At 35.5% G+C, this 24,887-nt stretch overlaps 1 long non-coding RNA gene across 3 annotated transcripts; it reads left to right on the top strand.

The window, feature by feature from the left end:
* Positions 1–77: 77 nt before the first annotated feature.
* LOC148128232 (uncharacterized) lies at positions 78–23,365 on the top strand. Of its 3 annotated transcripts, XR_015741527.1 has the most exons (6): positions 78–180; positions 7,110–7,219; positions 17,301–17,469; positions 20,793–20,847; positions 20,934–21,036; positions 21,798–23,365. It is a non-coding gene; the product is annotated as an uncharacterized LOC148128232 (long non-coding RNA). The 3 variants fall into 3 exon arrangements; XR_015741525.1 differs by lacking the exon at positions 21,798–23,365 and having other exon boundaries at positions 20,934–21,569; XR_015741526.1 differs by lacking the exons at positions 78–180; positions 21,798–23,365 and adding an exon at positions 245–297 and having other exon boundaries at positions 20,934–21,569.
* Positions 23,366–24,887: the final 1,522 nt, after the last annotated feature.

The following is a 24,887-nucleotide window of genomic DNA, read 5'->3' as shown; positions in this document are numbered from 1 at the left end:
GCCTATTGACCTCCAGGTGCCATTCAGCTTGAGATGTTTGCTGTGTTAAAAGCTTGCAACGTAAGGGAACAACTTGTTTAAGTTAAGCTGCCCTCCCTGAAGCATCACTGAAGCAAATCGAGGTTGATATATTTTATTTCAAACCCTGCTACGCTTTCCTTCAATTCCAAATATGCACGGGTAGGTTTGTTTATTTATTAATTGATCAAGGTGCTCATAGCCTGCCTTTTCTCCAAAGCTCAAGGGGGCATGGTGGAAGGTCTCTTCTTTTTATCCCTGCAACAGCAACTTCGTGCGGTGAGTTGGGTGACACGAGACTGTTTGAATGTCAAGTAGTAAGCTTCATAACTGAGTGAAGTCTTGAAACCTTAACTACTACATTACATTGATTCTCAGTGAAGAGAGTGAGGCTGCATCTATTAGGGTTTGCACTTTGGCTTTCAACAATACTGCAGTAGGTTGCAACACACTGAAAAAATTATGGGCCCTGTTCCAGGAAACCTCAGCTTTTATCCTTTGGTAATTGGGTCCCATCCATTAAGACTTGATTATTATGGGGATATAGATATAATTGCTGTCTGGTTCGGATGGTTGAAGAATAACTTTGGGGATAGAATATGATGGTGCTTGTCTTCTCACTTAATGTGGAAAATTTCTAGTTCTAGCATATATCTGGACAGTTTGGATATATTAGGAAAGTTTATGCAAATTACAAAGCATAATGAGTGTAGGCCAAAGCCACAAGATTTGCTTATGTATTGATGTATAATATTTTCTTGGCATATAATCTACAAAGTATTAATTAAAATATAAAGATCCCAGGGCGTACCAACTACTAAACAGCAACTCTTTATCTGCTGAAATAGTGTCAAGAAAAGTTCAATTTGGGGATGCATGGGCCCTACCAACATCTACTTTGAGACTCTCTGAGCTCCCAGAATGATACCCTTGTCTTGAATTTCTGGAAGTTTAGAGGTGGTGATTAAGTTACAATTACAATTTGCATAAACATTCCTATTTTGCTCTTAAATTCCTCTCCTCTCCCAACCCCTCCCAAAGAGACTATGTTCTTTCAACTTTTATGATATAATATTTACATACGTATAGAATGGCTCTTGGCCAATAGAAGTTGGCCATCACTGGGTGAAAGAAGTGGCTCTTCTTTTTACCTAGTAGTGAAACTGATTGTCTTTTCAGTTCCCTATGTACATCAATGATTTGTTCCAAATTATTGAGAGATTATTGAGGAAATGGAATGCAAAGATGGAACGCAAAGAGAAATGTACCCTCCACAACATTTTGTAAGTTCATTGGTTGCTGTAATAGCATAACTAGCTAGCAACAGGGAAAAGGTTGGTATTTCAATATATTTCAATTTCAAAGTTTCTACAATAGACCTTTACATGCTTTCCAAATGCTTTGGAGAGACTGTTTGAAATACATGGAAGTGCAAGCACAATACTTTTTAAAACAGCCATGTCATGGAAACCTGAAAAAAGACTTGGCTGTTTTAAAGAAATGCTGCACTTACATTCTCATGCATTACAAATAACTTCCAGTTTTGAAGCATGCATTGGCTTCAGCATCTGTTCTTGAACATGAAGTTCAAAATGAACTTCTAAATGTACAAAAGAAGTGTTGTTCAAATGGAGACTTCTCTGATGTAGTTCTTTTAGCACTTAAGAAGATTTTTGGGCCCTTTTGGAAAGATAGACCCCTTATCTCAAATCACTAGCTTTATTATCTTGTGAAGCCTGCCATTGGTTTGGGGCATACTGTACATAATGTTTGATTTAGAGTAGATGGAAAAATACTTTTATGAATTTTGCCCCAAAGATTATGTTACTTGCTAATAGAATTTCTACAGAAATTGCTATCATTGTAAAGCAGGACATCATGTGACTGGAGCTATTTTTATGACCTTTTTGCTGCAGTTGTTAAGAGAATGTAGCAGTGTCAAAGTGAATGTGGAGGTTATTAAACAAACACTGCAGCTGTTAAACAAGGTCATTATTTGCTATGGGGCATTTTTGCCTAAAACCAGCAGTAAATTCCAATTTTCAGCAAAAACATAAATTACTGACACATGAACACGAGACATTGCAAATAGCCATACGTGTGGATCAGTTGAGTGCCTGAAATGCAGTTATGTGACCATGGAGGAGAGACAGCTGGCAAAACCTGATTGTAAGTACTTTGGGGAGGGCATCTTAACTTCAAATGGCTGCTAAGTGACTAGTTGTAAATTGAGGATTATCTAAAATGGCATTTTATGGAATAGCTTTCCGTTGTATTGATAATCCACAAGAGTACTAGTCATTCAAAAACAGCAAAGATAGAATTGTTCTGCAGGGCCTTTGCTGACTGATGGTAGTCTTGATGAGGATTTTGGTAGCATTTCATTTACTAATTTGAGTTTACTATGGATAATTACTGCTGATATTTAAGCTATTGTTTAGAGTAGAGTAGAATAACAGAGTTAGAAGGGACCTTGGATCTAGTCTTCTAGTCCAACTCCCTGCTTAGGCAGGAAACCCTACACCACTTCAGACAAATAGGTTATCCAATTTCTTTTTTAAAACTTCCAGTGTTGGAGCATTTACAACTTCTGGAGGCAAATTGTTCCATTGATTAATTGTTCTAACTGTCAGGAAATTTCTCCTTAGTTCTAAGTTGCTTCTCTCCTTGATTAGTTTCTACCCATTGCTTCTTGCCCAACCCTCAGGTGAGGGTATTTCAGTATTTGTTGATGGCATATTTTTATGTGATAATAATATTATCCATTTATTGTGTCCAACTCTTGTATATTGCCATAGTTGATATTTTCTTTTGCATGTAAGACATCCCTAGTCTATTTTTATTTGGTAGCATAACAAATTAATATTCTAGCAGAAATGTAAGAATGATAACACATTGTCTCATGATTTATCGGGTACAGAAATACCATTCAATGGGTTAATGGATATTGGATGCCCAAGTTCTCTGTACTGAACATATGTCCATTGCAGTACATGTGAATGAACTAAGGGTATCTAGATTATAACTTGTACATTAGATGCAAATGTACACATTTGCAGACAAACACAGACTTGCTACAGAACAGACATTCTGCATATACATTAGAGGCAACAAGTGAATTCTAACATATGTGCTAGTGCAAGATGCCTATATGAAAAGTTATGGTATTTAAACAAAAATAATATGTCCAAATCAGCAGGGTCATAGAATAACATTAACCATAGACAATATGCTTCAAAATCTGTTATAAATATTATCCTTTATTTGAAATGATTGTGCTTGTATGCAAACATTCAGTGTACTGCTAACTTCAGGATTTTCAGGATCTTTCTGAATATCTTTTAGATTAGAGAGACTAATCTGTCATAATACCACTAAGCTCCTTAATGCTGCCTACTAAAGGTAGGATAAGAGGTGATCTTTTCTAGGACTTGAACTTTTGGAAATACTTGATCTCACTTTCTTTCAGACCCCTTTGAAACTTCTATTTAGGCATACATTTCAGTAGGTGCACTAATGCAATTAATTAGTATATTGCCTTCTGTCTATTCAGAAGTATTGAAAGAGATTATCTGTAACAGTCCATATTTATTGAAATATGCCCATAGTTTCATATTTATTTAAACTATTACACTTCATGGAGCCATGAAACAAGATTTTTGATGTAGCAGAGCTATATAAAAATATTAAGAACATTTTAATAGAAACCCATTGCGGATTTCTCTTTGCAAGGATAGGGGAATGGATTTCTAGATGATACCAGCTGAAAATATCACCAGACTATTAAGTTTTGCTGTAGTCAGTGGTTTGATGAGAAACAACCAGGAAATGCCACCAGCATTTCTGGCATTGTAACAGAACTCTTGTTTGTGTAAGTTAGGAAGATGACCTTGATGGAGATATGCAAACTTTATTGCCAAGTTGACAAAAGTTTAAATTTTAAAGTCCAGAATGTCCGGATAACATCTGGAAGTGATTCAGATAGGCCTATAAGAAGGAGGGAGAGTACAATAAAATCAAATTTGCAAGATTATGCTTTTATTACCCATTTCAGTAAAATTAGTTTTAGCTTCCTTATGTGGCAATTCCTGGTCTGGTCTTGCTGGTGGGGTAGAAACATTGATTTATTATGTGCCATGAACTCAGTATTGGTTTTTAGCAACTACATAAATATACCTTCTCCAGGATGATATATTCCCAAATATGGCCCTTCAGGTCTTCCCGTGGTTTATTCCTTGCTGCTGTAATTGAGAATCTAGGTTACATTGGAGATAAGTCAATCTGGAAAAAGGCAGAAACAAAATGATTGTTTGTGGTATTGCCATAAAGTCATTAGGAGTCAAGTTTGTAAAAGGGTTTTAACCTTTATCAGTAAAATACCATTACATAGTAATATTAATGATCTTTTAATAGTATACTTTTTTCTTCCATTCAATCATGTCTGATTCTTGGAGATTTCCTGGACAAATTCCTGCAATTTTCTTGGCAAAAAAAGAAGTGGTTTACTATTGCCTCCTTCCTTGGGCCAAGAAAAAAATAACTAACCCAAGGTCACCTAGATAGTTTTATGCTCAAGGTGGGATTACAGTTCCCTATAACTCCTGGTTTCTAGCTTGCTGCCTCAATTGCTATACCCAACTGGATCTCAGTAGATCATTACTCTGAATAATGCCAGAGTAAGGCATAAAATCTGAGGTATAGACTTTTTGAATGCATATTTATTTTGCCCTAAGCCTTCATATTTGAAAAGTTAGCCATGTAAAGAAAACTATGGCTAGATTATTCAAAATGGTGTCTACTAGACACTTTGATTTTGACTATCATGTCTGGGACTGATGAATGTATAAATAAAAAATGGAGCATCAAAAATAAGGCATCATTGTAGGAGGTAAGAATTTAGAGCAGATAATATTGAAATATGTATCTATGATAACTATGTGTGAGTGAATGAGAGGGAGCACAAAATAATTTTGGCTTGAAGGTCTTTTATCTCTCTTGGCTGAAGAATCTGACTGAACAGTTTCTTACTGACTGAACAGTTGCTGACTGAACAGTTTCTTACCATAAGGAATTGAAAATCTACATTTTGTGTTATTAAAGTATAATACACTGTAAAAGAGAACCTTATCTTTGGTTTAATAATTTTCTATACAAAAGGTTGATTTAAAAAAATAAGGGGAGCAATCAGAAGATATATTTCAGCAATAAACAAGCAATCTTTACAGTCTTTCTTTTTCCCCCAAAAGGGCAAATAAGCATATTAATAATGAAACTCAATCTCTTATTAAGATAATGTTTAAAAGGGTGAAATGATAATGTAAAATAAATGCCAGGTGATGAAAGAGCTAACAATGCCCATTACTCCTCCTTGGATAGTTTAGATTTTTTTTTTAAAAAAAAAACCAGTTTCCCAGCATATAATTTTCTCATGTATTTTTAAAGAGATATAGGCTAATATTAAATGATTACAGGGTCATAAAAAGGGAGATTAAGGTTTAAGGTATAGTTACCAAGAAAGGAGGATATTTGTAATTCAGGGAAGAAATGAGGGTCTTTGGTGTTTTCTGAGCTTGATTGTTTCTTGTAGATGTTTCATTACCCAAAATAGGTAATGGACCGACCAGGCACTGATGAAGTTACTTAGTATTGACGATATTGCTTAGTTTGGTACTTAGTACTGATTATATTGCTTAGTCTTGCAGTAATGAAATGTCTGCAAGAAAACAATCAAGGGTCAGAGAGCACCAAGGACTTCTCAAAGTATAGTTAATTAAATAAAAAGTACTAATAAGCAATGAATTTAGATGACTCAGTTCAGTTCAGGATTGGGTAAATATATAACCTTCCAGCACCCCAATATATTCTTGGCAAATGTAAGAGTGGGAATAGGAACAGATGTCTTTTCATCTTTACTTTTCCATGTTTAACTACTCAGAAATACCCCGATCCCTCCCCCCAAAACAGAGGTCAAAATTATGCCCTTAAGCAAATCTCTTTGGTGGCACCAATCTGAAATTGAAAATATGAGAACATAAGATTGTGAATGAGACCAGGAAGCGTCTAGGAAGTCAACCATTCACTGTTCTACCTTTCACCCTATCTCAACACTCTCTTCAGCCCTTTCAGAGATGCTACCATATCACCAGATGGCTTTCTGCAATCAGCTGGCAAGTCGGAATACTAAGTTGCTGCTTCCAACTCAGTAGAAATTGACCAGCTGTTGTAATGCAATAGGAAACAGTATATGTAAGAAATAAAATACTAGGAAGATCATGTGGTTAAAATCTGAATCCAGAGGAAGGCAGTGCATATAGCACTTCCTCCCTCCAGCTCATTCTAGCTCATGGACAAGGTTGTAAAATCTAATCTGCCCTAGAACTGACACATTTCATGATGACGAAGAAGAAATATTATTACTAGAAAGGCTGTCAGGACTGAAAAAATGGACAGAAAGAGAACTCAGTTCAACAACTCTGTCTATCCTTTCTAATCTCCACTCCTGCCCTATGGATTCTTAATGCTGCATCAAGGAAAAACTGATCTGGGATTAAATTTGGAACAGTAAAATTTTCTATGGGTACTTTTATCTGATTCTGCTATCCTTTAAGGATCAAATCTACAGTACTAGTTTCAAATGGAATATTTGCACGTGTATTGCATTTGGATGTGTGTAAAGACAAATTGACTGCAGGGTAGATGACCGTGTGTCTTGAACTTGCATAAAGTTTTTTATTTAGTGTTAGGATGAAGACTGCAAAATGCTAGTCCCTTTGGGTTCTGCTAAATCCAAATAGGATTAGTTTGACTATCTTGCATGCTTTATGAAGTAAGCTATGGTTTGTTAATCATTGTATATAGTTTTATATGTTTGAATCCAGCAAATTGTAATTAATCCAACCAGTCACAATTAAAGAAACCAAGGATTCAGCTTCATGGGTGAACCAGGGGCTTTTTTCCATGGAAAAGTAGTTTTCGGATAAATCTAGAAACTGCAGATGTGGGTGGGAGTTACTTAATAGCCTGAGGCTAAAATTCTAAATTCCAGTCAATATTTAAATTCCAGCTACTGACATTTTTCCTTATTTCTACAGGTAACGTGGACATATGAGCTTTTCCAAATCCCCCCTCTGAGTTGAGCTGATAATGAACTTTGAAACTGATTAATTTTCCCAGAGTTGGGGGTGAAAGTAGCTTAGAAGGGGTAAGTTTTTGCTCTAAATCTGCTGTGGTGCTTAGTTGATAAGGCATAGTTCCTTCTCTATTACTGGAACATGACCTCCAGGCTCCAGCTAAAGAAATGGGATGTGGAATATGTTCTGATGGGTGGGGACTTCCAGAGAAAGTTCTATGGAAGGAACTATTGCTAATGATGCAGATGGAATTCTATGGTTCAGGCACGACATCTAATGAGGAAATAGATAATTCTGTATTACGGAGGAATTGACTACTAGGAGTCTCAAATTAAATTATCATGAATAATAAAGCTACCAATTCATTAGTCTTGAGGGCTGCCATGCAAAATAATTTTTGTACATTCAAAGTGTGAAGAAAATAAAGAGTAATCTGGTTTGCAATTAAACATAAATGTCCATCATAAATAATAAAAATAATAAAATATATACATCCTTATAAAACATTTCTGCAAAACATCCATTTTTCATTGAATGTTTTAATTAACCATAACACCAAGATTTAGTTTCATTATAGGTTGACATAATAAATAGAATCTATTTTCAAGATCTAGGTTGAGATAACTTTGTTGAGATAATTTAGAAAATCAATTGCACTAATAATCTCGCTTTTCTATTCCTTCTCTTACTTTGCTGAGTATTGAGACCTTTCTTTCCCTAAGTACTTTTCTCGTTCACTTTCTCTTCTCATATGTCAAAGTCCTTCCCTCGCTGCCTCCCATTTCAGAATCCCAGATACCTTCTAGAATGAGGCCTAATCATCTCCCATATATTATTACTGAGCTAAATGGATTATATGCAGGGGTGGGATTCAAATTTTTTAACAACCGGTTTTGTGGGTGTGGCTTAGTTGATGGGCATAACTTGGTGGTCATGTGACTGGCTAGGTGTGATCAACTCAACTTCATTCACATCAAGGCACGCATCTCCTCGTCTAGCCTTTCATGACTCTGGGGATGCTGCAACAGTCGTAAGTGTGAAAAACAGTCATAAGTCGCTTTTTGCAGTGTCATTGTAACTTTGAATGGTCACTCCACACAAGCAAAGTACCAGCAAAGGAGGGGAAAAAAACTCCAGAGAAGTTCCTGAGACAGGAAGTCTAGTCCTGTTAAGAATGTAATAAGGGTTAACGGAGAGGCAGTTTCTGTAAGCAACACCAGAATGTTTCCTTCCTGCCGTCCTTACAGGATTAGGCCAATAATTTCTTCTAACAACCGGTTCTCTGAACTGCTTAGAATGTTAACAACCGGTTCTAGCGAATAGGTGCGAACCTGTAGAATCCCACCCCTGATTATATGTCTAGGATAATCTGTTCAATGGTGTCACAGTGAAATATACTTGCTTGCATACATATTCCCATAACTGTGTTAAGCATTTCCATGTCAAAAATATAATATATAAGTTTCTTATCACCAGTAGAAAAAGATTACAAAGGTCAGAAAACACTCAGCATGTGTTTGAGGTCAAAATTAACCAGTAATCTCCTGGATGTTCAGAATTCTCCTTTCTGTTCTTATTTAGCTCCAATCCCTTTGAACATGTTGCCCCTTTGGTGCTCTAGAAATTAAGGGGTTATTATGTCATGATAAATGATTACACAGAGCATAATACTATCCCTTTCATCTTTGAGAATGCCAACAGGCTATCTTTAGTTTTAGTAATTTAGTTTTATGTCATCTGAGAAGATGTGTAGACTAATCAGATATATTTAAGGACCACCTGTAGGTGTCAATATGTTAAATAGATTGGTAGGAATAGAATAGTACAAAAAATCAACTATTTTAATATTGTATACTACACTCTCCACCAAAGTAAGACCTTTGCAACTAATCTAAAAGAAAGAGCTTCTAATGGATAAAGCAACCAAAAATTTATATTCAGATAGTTTATGACACAATTTTAAAAATCATTAGCAAATGACCCACTCTTTTTTAAACCCTGTTATCATTTATTTCATTCTTATATCTCTTTAATCAACTTTGTTTTCTTTTTCCTATGATTGGAAAGAAAACACCTTGTCACTAAATTACAACTCTCACTCATGATACCTGAAATGCAGCTGCAGCACAGTCAGTAACTGAAAGGAAAATTGTTCTTCCTTTTGTTACCTTTTTAATTGGGAGACTTCTTTATCACCCTTTGCCTTCTCATACTCTAGATGAGAAATGTTGTCAGGGAAGCTGTTGCCATTGATTTTCGATGAATATGCCAGGAGAGCATAACCACTTTGCCTTGTTAGCGTGCATTAATTACTCCAAACAGTAGATCAACACACTTTGGAATCACTCAACATTTGTAGAAAAGAAACGGCAATGTTGAGGTTTACTATTGTACATCTCAGTGCTGGGAACTACCCATTACAGGCAATGGTCCCTAGAAATAAAAGCCATTTCATTATTCCCACTCTCAGATGTGTTTCCTACTGGGACATCTTTACCAGTGCATGGTTTGACCTATTGAAAAATACAAGGCATTATTGGTCAGGATTTCTACACCTGGCCCACCATTGTTGCTATTAGTTCTAAAGACAAAAGTCATTGACCAAAAACAGAATTCGAAGAACAAAAATTGCCAAGGTTTGATCAACTCCTGATATCAAAAACCTCCAATGTAGATAAGGATCATCAAGTAAGCCTCACATGTATATGGTTAACAGTTGACTAAGGCTTTGGGGCAACCTGTTTCCTATTTGCACCCCTTGAGCATCTTCGTCTTATTTAATCACATATTAGAAATTGTTGGTAAATTGTCATTTTTCTGATATTAACCCCTGGAAAATGCCACTTGTCCTATAAGGCTATTCACCCTGATTTAATATGTTTTAAAAACCAGAAGATGGGCACTTGATCATGGTGGTTGGTTTGCATCACATTTGGAGATTCTGTAGGGTTTTTTTTAATAGATCCCGAGCATTCAGACTGATGTGTAGAGAATATACAATCACCAAGCATTTCAAGGGTATATAGCTTGGACTCTATATATTGCTTGTCCCAGACAGCTATATGAATATTTGTGGGTTAGGAAAGATTATCATTTGATGCCATGTGATCAAGATATCATCCTTCATAATGAAAATGTACTGTTTATAGATTTATATTGCATCTGAAAATTATTCTATATAATTCTGGTACAATCATCCTTCCATTATAATAAACTACCTAAAAAGAGTTCTGCAACAAGGTTCAAACAAGCAAAGAAGCACAATTGGAAATAAAATTTATTCTGAATATATTATAATATTGTATATTATAATAAACAATGTTATACAGGCTTATTTGTTTAGTAGCTTTTATAGGCACCAATCAATGGAAATTTGAGCAAATTACATAAATGAAGTCTCATTCACTTATTTTGTACATTACTCTGTAACTGTAAAATAGTGATGAAGTATGTGGCAGAAATTAAAATAAAATGTGATTAATAAAATTATCAATAACTGGAAGAGATATTCTGCATGCCAAAACAAATCAAAGCAACCAAAATAAACCAGATTCCCCTCTGTTTAATACAAAAGTTATATGGCTTTGAAGTCCTATATGAAAACCATAGAAAACAAAATATAAAAATATAAGATATTTTTGATAAAAATATCAAAATGTTTTGCATCAATTGCCTATTAGAACATTTTTGAATACTAGTAGATTATGCTAAATGAAGGATAATTGTCATTGACATAAATTTTAAAGACTGCATTTAAAGACAGCATTTTTTTTTTCTGGGAGGGAGTATGTGCATGTCTGCACATACAACTTGGAAATTTAGATTTGTTAATTTACAGAGTTTTGTGGGTTCATGTTTTAGTGTGTTTGTAGGATTATATTTCTGCTTATTATATTTTAACACTACTTATTCTTAGTATCCTTGGATCTGGCAAGAAATTGATATTTTTCCTAAAAAGATAATGTTAATCCTTTCAACAACCTTGTGAGATAAATCAAGATTTTTTTTTAATATTATAGATAGTATATTTTCTTCATGGTGGCCTTAGAGCTCAGCATATTTGAATTGCATGATCAGATGGCAATATAAATTCATTGGAATCAAACTGTTCCTGTCCTGCATATTTCAGAAAAGCAATAGCATGCACGCATATGAATGGATTCACATTCCCCTGCATTTTGAATGACTATTTTGGTGCATTCTAATAACAATTTAGAAGGAGAAACATTTGGACAATGTTATTGTGGGCCATGCAGAGAAATTGGCAGAATCCCAACCCATGGTAATGGTCATTCAGAACAAGAAGCATCTGTGTATATATTCAGCTAGGTTTAATTAAGGCAAAATCTCTCATCCTCTAACTCCCCTAGCTGTATTTTTCTCTGCAGGAATCTGTATTTCTGTGGCAAACTTGAATTTTCTCTAGAAGAAAATGGAGGTAGGATATCTGAAAGGGAAAAACAAAGTAAGGGAAGAATCATAGCTTGATGTCCCCAATTTGGTATGTTACAGATACTGCAGAAACATCGTCATTGGCCAAATTGATTAGGGAATTCTAGGAGATCAAATCCATTTTATTTGGACTTTACCAATACTCCTCTCTACTTTTATGTGAGCTTTTCATTCCTGACAGTAAATGAGCTTTGAACACCTACATAGAAGGGGGAAAGTATCCTAATATTTATATCTGGACAAGGAAGTAGAGAACTACTCATCTTTTAAAAGCTATTTTTGTGTTTGATCAATTAAGGCCTTTTAAAGATGTGCATAATATTTTAAAACTTGTTTCTTTTATTAATCCTCATTTTGTAACCATTTTAAAATATTATAGCTTAAACATTATTGATGCGGTATAATAATAAGGAAGACAAATCATATAAGATAAATTAGTAACTGAGCTGGACACCCCTCCCACCCTTTTTAAAGAAGCAATACAAAGGGAATTGTTTGAGGGAAAAAAAATCCTGCTATATAAATATGCCTTTTCTGTGTGGGTTGCTCTCACCATACTGCTATATTTACAGTTTAGATTGCTAATATGGTACTAAAAACACAAGGAATGTTGTACCTCCTCATTTTGAATGAGTGATCATTGAAATTCACTGTGGAAGAACAATTTTTTTTTAAAAAAAAATGTCCTTAATTTGTTATAATAAATTATGCTTCTTCAGCACAAGTTAATTAGCTCTCTTGTGTTTTGGCAAATCAAATGTATTTAACAACTTGCAGCTCAAACTGGGATGCCATCTTCTGTAACATAGCATTAAAGGGAGGAAAAAAAGAAAGAAAGAAAAAAACCCTATCTCATCTGAGAGGGGTGGAGCAAGAGAGAAATTTGTGATGATAAAGAAGCATACTGATCTTTTGCTTCCATTATGTTAAATTATTCTTATATTTTTTATTTCAAAATGCTGGCTGCTTTGCAAGTTTTTCCTCCCAAGGATAAACCACTACTTATCTCCTAGTTCTGGAAATAATAATTACTCCCCTCTCTCTAAATTGTGAATATTCCTTTAAATGTAGTGCTAAGCAAAGAAAAATTTTAGCTAGGAAGGGGAATGCTCCCTCCCCTTTCACTGCTATGTAAATTACTCCTATCAGCTCTATTCTTACGTTACCCTCTGGGCAAACACTTTATAGCCATGTATTGTAAGAACAACATAGAGATGGCTTGTGTGGTGTGTAATTCAAACAATTGTGACTTGTAAATTTCTGACTGAATATGTTGTGCGAAGCCAGCTAATTAGAATGAGCTCAATAAATTGGGGTTAATCAAACGTGATGTGTGAACCCACGAAACATCAGAGTAAGCTGAGGTTTGCTTAACAATTGTACTGAATAACTTAAAGTTTATTAAGTTTGTTTTTTATTTAATGGTTTATTATTTAGTTTAATGAATAACCTACTGGGTACCTACAACTTATTCTCCCAAAACCAATCAAACTACATGGTGTGTAAAGCCTATTGTATAGCAATTGAGAGATCATGGAAATTGATCCAATATGATTGGAGGGCATGTGGTTGGGGAAAGTTTCTCTAGTTAAACTAAGCTGTAAGACTTTCATTTAAGAGTTTGAGCTGAAGTAGACAAGGGAATGGGATTTCCCAGAACTGGAGAGGTAATAAGTGTGGGAAACAAGGAAGAAATCATCCAAATGTTTCACAGCGGGAAGCACTAATACTGCTTGCAATATTTGCCTTTATTGTCAGTGGAGATTCTCAGTCATCCAGGTCATGGTTGTCCCAAAAGTGCTTTTTCAAAAGGCAACTGGCCATCTACATTAACTTCTTTCTCAACAATGGGGAAGGGATACAACAAACATATCTCCTGTTTACAATACAGTCCTTTCAGCAGTTCCAAGGAGGTTTCATGCCCTTTTGCACTAGTCAGATGACACTGAGGGAACAGATAAACCTTCAAGTAGCCTCAAGAGTTCTCAAGGAGAATGCTAATGACCAGATGATTGCAAGGAATATAAATCCTTCCATCTTCCACCATTCAGTCAGAAATGAAGAAGCTTTTTGGATAAGAAGCAAAATGTCTTCAAGGAAAAACAGTCCAATTGCCTTTTGAAAAAGCACCTTTGGGATATGCCTTTATTCTCATCTTGTGGCTTCCTAGAGACAAACAAGTCAGGCTCTGTGGCAAACAGGTACTTTTTAACTTGACTGTATTCCACCCTCATTATTCTAGTTTATGGCCATAATAAAGATTGATTTGATTTCTTCCTATTTGGATAAAGAACAAAAGACTGTCACCAAATACTGTGGGGAATTGTGTCAGAAAGCTAAGGTAAGGCTTGTGAGAAGTGCCCCAAGCAACAACAAAAGTCTTTTCAGGTAAGTTAGAAACAGAAGGAAAAGCAAAAAGGCAATGGTGAAGGAAAAGGAATTAATTAGGAATAGGAGCTGTGAGAGAGAAGAATGTCAATAGTATTTTAAGTATTACTTGTGAAACAGTACTAGTGTTGGGCCACTAATGGTAGGAAGCATTGCAACTCGGAATAGACAAGGAGAGGCTAATTTAAAAGGAATTATCTCCAGGGCTAGATACTAGGTTACCAGCAAAACTTATTGAGATAAAGAGGAGAACAGGTATTACCCCTATCTTCCAAAAAGGAAATAAGTAGATTAATTTTAAACAAATGGAAGGATTGCTGTCCTTCACTATAGACCTCCTAAAAGAATGGAGATAGTTTTGCCCTAAAGTATTTTTTAGGATTCTGCATTAGGTTGGACCAGAAGAACTCAGAGGTTTCTTTCAACTCTATGATTCCATCAATGTAACCTGGGGCCAGCTGGATTGTACAACCTTAATTTCTGATCTGCAGTAGTGCTATTAATTCAGTTAAGGCCTGCAGCTTGTGGGCCTGGAATTCCCTCCATCCTTATGTTATGCATTCATGGAATAGCATTATGAGGTTTGGCTTGCCCATGAAATAGATAAAAGAGTAAATCAGCAGTGCATTCCATAACATTTATAAACATCAATTCCAATTCTGTTTGGATGATGATGATATATATGATGATTTGTACTGAACCATTTCTTTCCAGATCATATTTAAGCATGTTCCCTGTATGCTAGTTTTATATTTTGAAATCCTTTAAAGGGTGATAATGCAAGTGTGTTATTATTTATGAAATATGTCTGCTTTTTTGAAAGAATATTTTTTTTAAAAAAACAGGCATTAACTGTTAAAAATATGTAGTACTAATAAAAGCTGCTAGAAATAAATTGAGACTTCAAAGAGAAGACTGTGGAGAATTTCTACGGGCATTTATGAACATTGCATTTTCCATTCATATAAACATTATAGGATAATACATACCACTAGTAGGAAAACCATGGCTTCCAGAAGAGGCCCATTCATTTTCCCTGCTGTTTAAATCAGCTGAGTAGCTGGGAACCTGCTATTAACATTTTGTACCTCCAGATAAAGTCCATGTTTTGTAGATATTTGGAATACATAAAATAATGAAATCATGAAATCTCCAGTGCAAATGCCTCTGTTTCATGAGCTCTCAGGGATGAGATTGCTGACATTGGTGATTTTGTCATATTAATTTTCATTTTATTTTAGTTTCCTGGCCATAAACGATTTCTGATGCAAAGAGTCCCTTTCAATTTCAATAGTCACCTAGAGTCACCTGCTTGAATTGAAAAATGATTAACCTTTTTCTATGCCCCCCCAATAATTGGTTTCTTTGTCTAATTTCTCTTATCTTTAATGCATGTTTTCTTAACATTCATCTAGAATGTCTTTCTGTGATATAAGACAAATAGTCTTTTCCCTCATAATTGAGGATGATAGAGACCAGTTCTTGCGTTCTTCTATAAAAGAAGAAAAACAAAAAACTAAAAAAAGGGCTGAGCGATTTAAAAAAAAAGTTTATTTGGATCCTTTGTATAGGGCTGTAGGGATCTGTGATAAAAATGACATTGACCTATGTTTCTGTTTGCTTTATATTTATCCAAAACCATGCTTACCCCTGGTACTTTGAGATTCCTACCCATCTTTAGTTGGTCAAGATTGGGTTTATGTTATTATATAAAGAAAGGAAATGTTATTTGTTTTTAAAAAGGAGCATTGCAAATGGCTGAAAGCAAGAAATAATCAAACTCAAAGAGCCCGAGATCTTTAAGGCCTAGTGAATAAAATATCAGATGTTTTTTTACAAAATACTCAAGTTAATTGACCATTTAATATATAAATTAATATGCAAATAAAGTATTTTTTTTATAAAAATCTTGAGATCTAGTAGCCCACATAAATAATTTCTTCTGGCTTTCTACGTCCAAGGGTTCATTGCCCCCACACCCCCATGGTGTCTTCCTTTGGTATTTCAGAAATGGAAAACTAGGGAGGGTGCAGTTAATTTACTAGGCAATAAAAGACTGCATGCTGAAGCACAGTCTTTGACCACTATGAGTGTAACATTAAAAAAAAGGAATTATATAAGAATTTTCTTCAGACCATGGGCCCATAAGTGACATGTCAAGAGTGTACTCCAAAAACCAGAGGTGGTCATGAGAAAGAAATTAAAAGTCAATTTAATTGCACCATCAATATGGTTAATTAACATTTTGTAACTGTACTTTAACAATAATTATACATTCATAACATGCATTTAATCATTTTTCCATTCTGCCAAATGAAAAATTAGAACTCAGCAGCAACTTTGAAGGGGCAAATGAGGTCCTACCATGACTTGTAGAGGTCACACATGATGCCAGAACTTTGAGTTGGACACCTCTGCTGTGAAATATGTGTTCTCATTTTATATTCCATATATTCTCGGTCTATCTTCCCACTCTGAGAGGAAAGAAAGGATGCAAGAACTTAGAAAATCTATTTTCTCCCAATCTTGGTTCTCCCAGCAGTCAGTTACTCACCTTATATGACTTTTACATCGCAGAATAGGGAGTCCCAGTGAAGACTATTCGCTCACTGGTGAGAGGAAAGATAATGTTGCTATCTTGACACAGGATGTTGCAGCTTATAAAAATTATAAGGGCAATTGCTTTAAAATAGGCACCTATAGAATTAAAAAATAATGTAAGTGGTTCCAAATTTTTGCTGGTGTAATTGATCAAGCAATGATGGGAGTAGTTGATCCAGAGTTAATGTAATGATCTTGACTCTTAACAATTAAAGTACAGAAGACACTTTTGGAGGGTTGTCAGCAATTCATATCTTCCAAACCTTGTGTCTTTCAAATTTACTATGCTTTTGCTCCTGGAACTTCCAGCTCAGAAACAGCAATAATTCTGTTGGAATGCAGGTGCTTGTGTTGCAAGAGAAACAGTACATTTTGCAAAGGAGGGGCATACTCCACACATTTTGAATGACTGCTTCACATTTTATTGCCATTGCCTGCAATTGATGATTGTCAAAAGCATTTGAAGAACAGCTGACTTCTTTTAAGACTTGCTTGGTTGCAATCCTGCAAATCTCTGAGAGGGTTTGGAAACAGATCTAGCAGCTCCTCTCTCACATTTTTTAAAAAAACAATTAAAAAAAATTGTTAGGATTGCTTTGTCTCTTAATATCTGCATCCAGGAACAATGCAGACGTTTCACCTGAAGTCTCTTCACTCTATAAGCATTTTAAATTGCTCTCCCTCTCTTTCCCTTTCTCCCCCTGTGGGAAGGATGAAGAAAAGCAAGTGACAAATACCATCGAACTTTCCTGAGCTGGACATTCCTCTTCCTAACCATGGGAAGGATCTTGGAAATTCACTTCTGCATTTCATTGTAAATAGTACTGATTGTCTGATTTATATACTTGCAAGCCACTTATGGACAATGTTTATCTTTAAGGTAGGATTTAAGTAGTTATCAATAATAAATACTAAAAGTAAAGGAGAAATGGAATATTGATCATATGAAATCTCTTGCTTTATTTAAACCCACAGTGGAGTACTAGTTTCAAAGCAGTGTATAAGCACTGCACTACCAGTGGTTTGGCCTATCTTTTTCCAAGCTCTGACGTACCAATAAAGGAGAATATTTGTAGCTCAGGATTGAAATGAAGGGTCCTTGTTGCTCTCTGAGGTTGGTTGTTTTCTTGCAGACATTTCATTACCCAAACTAGTTAGCATCATCTGTGCTAGATGATGCACTGATGATATTACCTTGTTTGGGTAATGAACTGTCTGCAAGAAAACAACCAAACTCAGAGAGCACCAAGGACCCCCTCAACCATTGATGTGTTGAAATACAGATTCCATCATTTTCCAATCAATGCATATGAAGGACATCAGATTTGGAAGCGGCTGATACAGATCTATCATGTGCTCTGACATTGCTCCTGTACTTTCCAATGTTTAATTCTGTCACTTCTAAATATTAAGAATGATTGCCAAAGCAGTATGTTGATTGAATAAAAATATTTCTTATTTGTGGGTGTATGTCCCTGTATCTGTAAGTGTACACATTTGTGCATGCCTTCAGATACAAAGGCCAAAATATTATATTCTTCTCCCAATGGTCATTATAAATTATAATGACAAAAAGTACCATTTATTTCCCAGGTGTATTTTTCTTTAAGTTGTAAACATGCTGGGCTGAATTATTTCTGACTGATTGAAAATGACTTTATATACCTTTAATTTATCACAAGCTGGTTTAAACCCAAAAAAGGTTTTTTTATTGAACGGTTGTGAATAGATTTTCTGTAAAGAGCTTGAATTTATGATGTTTAGTGTTACACATTATACAGTTTATTTTTCGCCTGCTTGATCGTGCTGTGAAAATTCATGAATATTTAACTATTAACTGAAATGCAAAATTTTTATCACCATTTTATTGAAAAGTTGACATCTTAAAATACCATACATACCATTAGTATTCTGCTTCATTGTCACCTTATTGAAAAATGCTGCTAAAAAAACAATACAGCCATTCTGGAGGGGAAAAAAAAATTGTCCGCCCAAGGCTATTAACTATAGTTCTACACATACATTAGTGACAAATAAGTGAAGCAGCCAATGTTCACAAAAGATGTCACTAAACTGCTAGGAAACAACGGTAACCATAGAAACCATCTCACACTGCAATCTGCACATCTTTTGTCAGTGTTTGACTAGAAATGAGATGCTTAAAATCATTAGGCTATCAAAAAATATATGAAATCTCTTCATTGAAATTTACATATTTAAATATTTTGAAACCTGCAGAAACTTCAACATGATACTTTCATAAAATATTGTTTCAGCTCCTTACCCTCAACTATCACTCTATATGTGACAATAAAAATTATACATAGAGGATCCTGATGTTCTTCTGTGTGGGGGAGGTGAGATGGGGACTTTAGGCGTGTTCACACAGACACTGAATGAAGAAAAAAGACAGTAACTGTGGGAGCAAATTCTTATACACATAACTTTTCTTTACATAAAACTCTACATGTCTATCTTTCAGTTGCCCTTACAATATAAATAGACCTATGTATGTGTCTCTGAATATATACAAGTGTTTCATGTGACAGAGTTGTCATCTTTTCATATTTTATTCAATCTTTAAACAGTAGCAAGAAATTTGAAGATTTTTTTTAAAAATTTGTAATAGCATCATACTGTATAACACCACAAAGATTGTGGTGTGATGCTGTAATAGATGAAACATTCTGAGCATTTATTTGGCATCTCAGAGACTGTAGAGTTCATTATTTTCATTCTTTCAGGCATCAGAGGTAACTCTGATCTTGGAAGGGTTAATTCAATTTTAGAACCATCCTCCCGTCTCCCACCTTGATTTTTCTCTGTGATTTTTCTCATTTTTCTAACTTCAGGAAAGATTCAAAGAGGGTCCCAAAGAATCTTTTCAAAAGGCAACTGGACTTTCTTGGTTTTTCTTTTCTTTTCTTTGAAAATGTTTCACTTTCATCCAAAAAGCTTCTTCAGTTCAGATTAGATATTGGGGAATAGAAGGATTTATATTCTTTGCAGTCATCTGGTCCAGAGGTGGTATTCAGCAGGTTCTGACTAGTTCTGGAGAACCAGTAGTGGAAATTTTGAGTGGTTCAGAGAACTGGCAAATACCACCTCTGGCTGGAGATTTTACAGTATCCTTCCCTGCCATGCCCACCAAGCCACACCCACAGAACCGGTAGTAAAATTTGTTGAAACCCACCACTGATCTGTCAGTGCACTCTGAAGGTCGGGCATTAGGACATTAGAGAGTGATTGAGGCTACTGGGTGTGTGTGTGTGTATCCTCAGGGTCACCTGAATCAGAGTGCAAATGGGTGTAGTGTGTATCTTCTTGGGACTGCACTCCCCCCCCCCCCCCACCATTCAGTCAGAGGCTTCTTGAATGAGAAGCAAAACATTTTTAAGAAAAAAGAGAAAAAAACTCCCAAGTAAATCCAGTTGGCTTTTGAAAAGGCGCTTTGGGACAACCATGACTTGGATGATTGAGACTCTCCATAGACATTCAAAGAGAGTATGATGGATGGAGCAAGAGTGAGGTTGGGATGGCATTGAGTCTTCAGCCACACATCTACTTGAGGTCAGCAGACACACTATTTTTCTCTCTAGAAATAATAAAAGTTCATAAGGCAAATAAGTGAGTCTGAGAAGCAGATGATTGGTACAAATCTTATATAGTACCAGAAATAGAAAATTAACTCTACGATATTGTCAGTTATATTAAATAGCATGAATCCACTTACCCTGCCCTTCACCATGCCCAGTCTGAATCAAACTTTGATATAGCTTGACTGATAGAAGAGGAATGAATGTGATACCTTGTTTAAATATCATACCTTGTTTAAATATGATTATCTCCCTCTTCTTACTGTGCCGCCCCCCCCAAAGCAAACAAATAAAACCCTTCATGTCACTTTGGGTAGAATGATGTAGCTAACAAGTCATTCCATATTTGCAAAGGATGATTTTTAGTATAAGAAAATCCTTAACCACTATGAGGTTTCTCTCCTCAAAAACTCTCTAATATCCACCTTGTATTCTGAACAGATGTGCTGAGGTATTTACCACATCTTCAGGGTTGATATATGCAGGTCGACAGGCTGTGTACCAACGCTTTACTGCTTTTATAGGTCCAGGTTTTATAATGGGAAATACAGCATTCATATGCCAAGTTCATTATCAGTATAAATTTCAATTTATGTTCTTGTTACAGAAAGATATCCTTGGTGCATTTCACTCTGAAACAGAGCTTGGGAGCAGTTCACCAGGTCAGCATACTTAGAGAGGAAAAGTTTTATTTATTCACCTCATTTATTACTGAATTTATACCTTGTGTTTTTCTTTATTCCAACAGGTGGACTTAAGTACAATAAAAAATATGCAGAATAAAACAGAAGGAAATGATTACACCCAACTTTAATAAAACCAGACATGGAAGAATGGGAGCCAAATCAATAGTTGGGTATCTGACAGTTGAGGGCAACTTCAGAAGGACTTTTCCCACTGGTTTAAGTCACTAACTGAAAGGTGGCCGCAGAGATAAGGAACATTTAGACATAGTAGTGGACATTTGTTAAGATGCACCTTAAATAGTCCTTAATAGGCAGCTGTTAGTAAAGCAGATTTTTTTAATGCAGACATCACATGATCCCTGTATCACTCAGTGACATGGCAATTACATTTTGCACCATTTGCAATTTTGGGCCTTTTTCAAGGGCAGTCCATATAAGATGCTCCTTTTTTGGTACATATTATTACCTTCTGTGCACTACCATCTGAGGCTGACATTAAGCATAGACTTCCATAAGGATAGGTGACTTTACCAGTACCTGGTCTGTGAGAATTTCTTTTTCTTTCTTTCTTTCTTTCTTTCTTTCTTTCTTTCTTTCTTTCTTTCTTTCTTTCTTTCTTTCTTTCCTTTCTTTCTTTCCTTTCTTTCCTTCCTTCCTTCCTTCCTTCCTTCCTTCCTTCCTTCCTTCCTTCCTTCCTTCCTATGTCAGTATTTTAAAGAAATATATTCAAAAATATTAAATCGATGTTCTATCATTTTGTTTCATTATAGAGTCAATAGCAAAAATATAAAAACAAACTGATGATGCAATTAAAATATAACAAAAACAATGAGATAAATAATAGGTATTATTTACATATTACATCAATAATACACAATGAAACTATCTGTAAAACTGTTGAAAATGCTATATTTTTACCTCTTCAGAAAACAAAGATGGAGATAGCCTCATGCTTTAATCACTACATCAAACTGGCTGTTGTTCCTTCTCGTCAAAGAATTAGAATTAGAATTTCTTGCATATATAAATGTTTAAGCGGGCTCATAACACTGGACAACAAAGATTTTGCTTCCTGAATACTTTTGGGTCTGTCACAGCTTTTTGGCTGCTAATCATGAAATTAATTAATCTATCATGGACTGTTCTGTAGAAATCTTCTGTTTTTGGAAAATTCACCCTTCAGTATGTACTGGCTATGCTGCACACCTGAAAGAAATGTATGAAAATATGGGACCGTTGTTGAAGCATATCCAGTCCCCCAAGTAACTGGAATATCTGTGGAGATCCAAAAGTAGTGGCTCTGCTGCTTGGAATGTAGCTTGGATGTTGTTACGTATGCAAATGAGACAGTTCTTTAAGAGAGTTGCATTACATTAAAGAGAAATTGCCATTCTGAAAGAATTTGGTTCCAGAAGAGTAAAATGTGGCATAACAACCACTTGTTGACCCAATCAAGATTTTTTTTGCCTTCGCTTCACATAAAACTCAAGACTGATGAAAGATTTTGTGAAAGAGAAGAAACAAGGAAGGTGATAGTTTCATTACTTAAGACAGATGTTTCCAAGAATACCTGATGCCAAGACTAAAAATAGGGTATTTATTGGTCTGCAGACTGGATATGTCATCAATGAGAAGCAGTTCAAGTATCCGTTACAGTGGCCAGAAAAAAAAAAAACAACAACACCTGGAGAGCATTCGAAGATGTTGTTGAGAATTTTCTTGGGAACTTCAGAGCACCAGACTACATTCAGTTGGTTGGTAATCTTCTTTCAGCATACAAGATCATGAAGTGCAACATGTCACTGAAGATTCATTTTGTGCATTCACATTTGGACTTCTTTCCTGAAAATCTAGGTGTCAAACTCGCTGTACCACAGGTGTTAAACTCGCTGTATCACATTGATGTCACATGATGCATTGCGATGTTTTTTGCCTTTGCAGAGCTGGGGTGGGCATGGCCTATGCATGACACATCTGGCCCACAGGCTGCCATTTTGACACCCCTGATCTAGGTGAAATCAGTGATGAATGTGGCAAAATGTTTCATTGGGACATGGCCAAAATGGAAAAATGATAAAAGGGAACTAGAATCTATTGGTGCCAGCTGACTGTTATTGGGCACTGCAGCAAAATGAACATTCAGTACCAACGAAAATCAGCAAAACACTGTTAGTCTTGTTGAACACATGCAGCGTGTTGGAAACATTGTATGATTAAATACATTATAGTTTTTAAGAGTTCTATGTGATATAATCATTCTGAAATTATATTTGTGTTCAGTGTGAAGGGTTCTCTCATAATCACCAAAAGTTTTTCAGGAACAAAACTTTTGAAAAAAAAAATTGTCTGGTGTAATGAGAGAAAAAAAAGAACTTTCAGATAGCCAGGCTCCAGTTTCTGATTGTTAAGGTTAAAGTTTGTTAAGGTTAAAAACAATACTTAAACCAAGTCCACAAATTGAATTACAGTAGACATAAAGTGATTTTAAACTACACTCTCTAGTTTACCATTGTTTTTTTTTTGTTAAATATGCATCTTCATGCATTTGTTAATTAAGCAATTCATTAGTTAACCAAAAGCAATAGATTACAGAACTTTATAGTTGTTAGATTTCCTGCATGTGGCACCATGTCAATTAAGAATTCCTTGCTTATAAGGAATATGGACTTTTATTACTTCCACTATCATATTCATCACTTCTTGTTATAATGGATCTGCAAATATGCTACTAAGAACACTTTATTTGTGAAGTACACAATGGAAAGCCTTGCTGTTTTCTTCAATTTCATGCAGCCAGGTAGATATGAAAAATAATACTTCTCTTGACAATTTAGATTGTAGTTCAACTTGGCTAATAAGCTAGTAAGTCCTAAGACTCAGACTAGATGTTTGTTTTTTTTGCAAATAACGCACTGCATTACTGTGGCTTCTAATTTAGGTAATGTCAAGGTATGGTATATTTTCCCCATCATGGTTCCTCAAACATAGTTGGGCTACAACTGCAATATTTCCTCAACTAGTAGGGCAAAGTTATTTTATTTGTAGTCCTATTATCAAAAGGACTAACATTTCCAAGATCTGATCTATAGAAATAGTGTCTGTTCAGCTTTAAATTAGTAAAGTATAAATTCATTTTGGCAAGGACTTATCAGGTACTTTATTTATTTATAAATCAAAAGATTCCTGTAACTGTGGTACAAGACAAAAAATTTCAAAGGCAAAATCCCAACCAGTAAAATTCCTATGTTGGGTACACTTCCTAACATGGCACCTGGAGGAAAAAAAATGACATCTTCAAGGCCTATTTAAAGGATGGTAGGGTTGAAGAAATTTCAGTTTGGGGTAAAGTGTGGGGACTATTACAGAAGGCAGGTGATGTGAAGAAAAAGGAAACTGCTTAGGTCCCTGATCCCATTATATAATTTTGTTTTAACTATGGGAACTGGAACAATTTTGCTTTAATTATGGGAACAGGAGCCTGCCCACTCTCTCAAATCTTACTGAATGGGCTGAAACAGTGGGAGAAAAGCAATTCCTCAACCAAGTCCTATTCCTTGAAAGCCTTTTTAGTTCACAATTAGCACACTGAATTACACTCAGAAGAATACTAGTAACCACGACAACTAAATGGGCACAACAGTATACACCCATTTCTGGTCAAATATTCAATAGGCACAGAAAGGTGATCCCATAACTGCATGTGCTACTGCAGCTACAGCATTTGAGTGATTTTCAGCAACAGCTCCATGTGGAGCACATTTCAATTGTCTGCAAGGGAGATGATTAAGGAATGAGTATTGGGAGAACTCAAAACACACATTTGGTCTTTTTAAGGTTGGGCTTGAACCTGTCTTTTTGCATTCAGATACCAACAGACCCTGTGGAAAGACCTCAACAGCATTACTTGGTTGGCCTGAGGCTGAGATATACAATTGGGAATCATCAGCATGTTGATATCTAGCCTATGCATAAGAATGAAACAAAAAATTATCCATTGGTTTCATGTAAATGTTAGA

This window comes from Pseudonaja textilis, chromosome 1 (assembly GCF_049901715.1).
Source record: "Pseudonaja textilis isolate UNSWEBS1 chromosome 1, rPseTex1.2, whole genome shotgun sequence".
NCBI lineage: Eukaryota > Metazoa > Chordata > Lepidosauria > Squamata > Elapidae > Pseudonaja > Pseudonaja textilis.
The sequence above is the reverse complement of the archived record's forward strand: the minus strand, read 5'-3'. Positions and strand labels throughout refer to the sequence as shown.